The sequence below is a fragment of the Palaemon carinicauda genome, chromosome 10 (assembly GCF_036898095.1).
Source record: "Palaemon carinicauda isolate YSFRI2023 chromosome 10, ASM3689809v2, whole genome shotgun sequence".
Lineage (NCBI taxonomy): Eukaryota > Metazoa > Arthropoda > Malacostraca > Decapoda > Palaemonidae > Palaemon > Palaemon carinicauda.
In genome coordinates, this window is record NC_090734.1 from 45,837,513 (window position 1) to 45,840,365 (window position 2,853).

Consider the following 2,853-nt stretch of genomic DNA (forward strand, 5'->3'; position numbering starts at 1 on the left):
GATAATGAATCCCTCCCTATGGTACTGTATCTGCAACACCTACAAAGCTACGAAGAATGGCTTGGTGGCGCCTCGCGGTGGTGATTCGGCGCACTATTTACAGTACAGAGGAGTGTCGAGAGCATCGCCTCTTTAACGACTCTCCTATATTCTTGCCACTTTTCCCTCTCGAAGCGAAAACGCTATTGGGGGTGTAGATAGATATGAGACGTGTCAAGAATACGTCCTCGGATATACGCGATATCCCCTTTAAATTTTTAGGGATATTCGCTCCAGGAGTTAGAATTCTGGATACCTTTGGTAAATTCTCTGGGATATATCACTGTAGTCAAATATACCTAGGAAGCTACTAATGAAGGAACTTCCATCAGGACGACATGGCTACCTCACCCAAAAATAGATTTTTCGCTTAGCTCAAAATCAGTTTGTTTCTGATGACATGAAGACTTTCGTGCGGAAGAATGACATTAAGCATGATACGCCTACTCTGTACAATCCACCACTATCAAATGGCCTCGCAGAGACAGCAGTTAAGACTTTACAAGAAGAGCTTGTTAAATTTCCAGAGGGGAATATCACTTCAGGTTTTTGTAGATTTTTGTACATTTATAGAAGGACAGTGCATTCTTCCACTGGGAAATCCGCATCTGATATGATGTTTAATCGCAATTTTCGTGGTTTAATGAAGATGATTAAGCCCCAGAATAAGAAAAGAGAAAGGATTGAAAAATTGATTACAAATTTGAAAAGTCTAAATTTGTTGCTGGTGATGCACTATTTATATATATATATATATATATATATATATATATATATATATATATATATATATATATATATATATATATATATATATATATATATATATATATATATATATATATATATATATATATATATATATATATATATATATATATATATATATATATATATATATATATATATATATATATATATATATAAATTGTGGCGGTAACACACTGGCTGTCAGGTAAAATTATTATAGTGCTTGGTGTTAGATATTATAAAGTGCAGTTGAAGAATTTTGGTAACATGGTATGGAAATGCCATGTTGATCAATTATTGCCTAAATTCACTCATAAGTCTAATGACTGTATTGTTCCTATTCTTAACCCAGCAAATAGTCAATTCCCTGAACATATTTTGTCTCCTACTCCAACTGTTACAAGTTCTGATACTAGTTTAAGCAGTGAGAATAGTAACAAATTTAGTAACTCTGAAATATCTGTTGCGCGTGCTATTGCAGATAAGTCAATTCCAAGTAATATGTGGCTGCCTGGACCAGTACCACTACATAAATCATGTAGAGTATTTAAACCACCTGATAGAGTGAGCCTTTAATCACAGAGGATATGTTAATCTAAGGGAAGAGGAAATGTCATATATTGATTTATTATTATTAATTTACTACTGAATATAACATAGTTTTTTTCCTAATTTGGTTTGCTTATTGTTTTCCTTTATAATTGATTGAATCCTCTTCCGTAGATTCCAAAACTTTTGTACCCTTCCGTCATCTATGATTTTATGACGTTTTATGATTCTTTGTTTTTGTATTCTGCCAAACCGAGATTCGCCAATGGACATTATTTTCTATTGAATAAAGTCAGTATTAACGCTGACATTGGTTTTACGGTAACACCAACAATTCGGGCATAAAATATCTTATACATTCTAATCAGTCTAATGTCTAAACCGTCTTTTCATGTTCTAGTCTTGGATTTTTCCTTACTAGGCGAGTTACTTGCTTATCCAGTGAATTTCTTTTTTGAACTCCATATCTACTATGTTTTGAGAATTCTTTTATTGTTTTTCAAGATGTTTCTGTGTATTTGTTCTGATTTTGGAATCGCTCTTTTCTCATGTCATTCAGTTATTTATCTATTTTGTCTTCTAACGTATTTGATTTATTTTCTTATTTTTTAATATATTTCGTTCACTTAATTTTTTAAGTATTTCGAATATTTGTTACAATTCCCACCTGTTTACCTGAATTTAAATGATTTAACAGTTGTGTTCATTGATTTATGGTTTACGTTACTTTTTTCAGAAATACTGGTCCTGGAAGCTTTGCAAATAAATTGTAAAAATGCTAAAATACCAACTTTCTTTCTTCTTATTACTAAATACACACACACACAAACACACACACACACACACACACACACACACACACACATATATATATATATATATATATATATATATATATATATATATATATATATATATATATATATATATATATATATATATATATATATAAATATATATTTATACATATATATTTGAAATGGATTTGAATAAATTGAGAAGTTCAAATGGAGGTGTATTTCAGATCTTGTCCTTGAAACACAACTTTCAAAATTTGGGCAGAAAACATTTCATGTTATTTTGTGATAGTAGAAGCAGATTTGCAAAACCTTCGAAGCTTACAAAGAAATGCCGAATCAAAGGTACAGGTATGGAAAATTCATCTAATATTTTGCCTTTACCAGCGAGAATTCTTTTTTCCATAGACTAAAACATTCTTTTTTCAGATGTATTACCACCCAGGATATGTGTAAGGATGCAGAGGAAATGATTGATATAACTTTTGATGCCATCCAACAACATACTTATGAAGAAATAAATTAACAGATGGAAACAAATAATAGACCTAAGAGACTCTACCCGGACCTATATACATTTAGGGAAGAGCAAGGACAAGAAAAAAAAGAAAAGAAAGATATAGTCTGCAATTTGCTGAAAAGAGGGAATTGTAAATTTGGCGAAAGATGCTACTGCAAGCATCCAAAGATATGCCATAATTATGAAATATATGGTAAA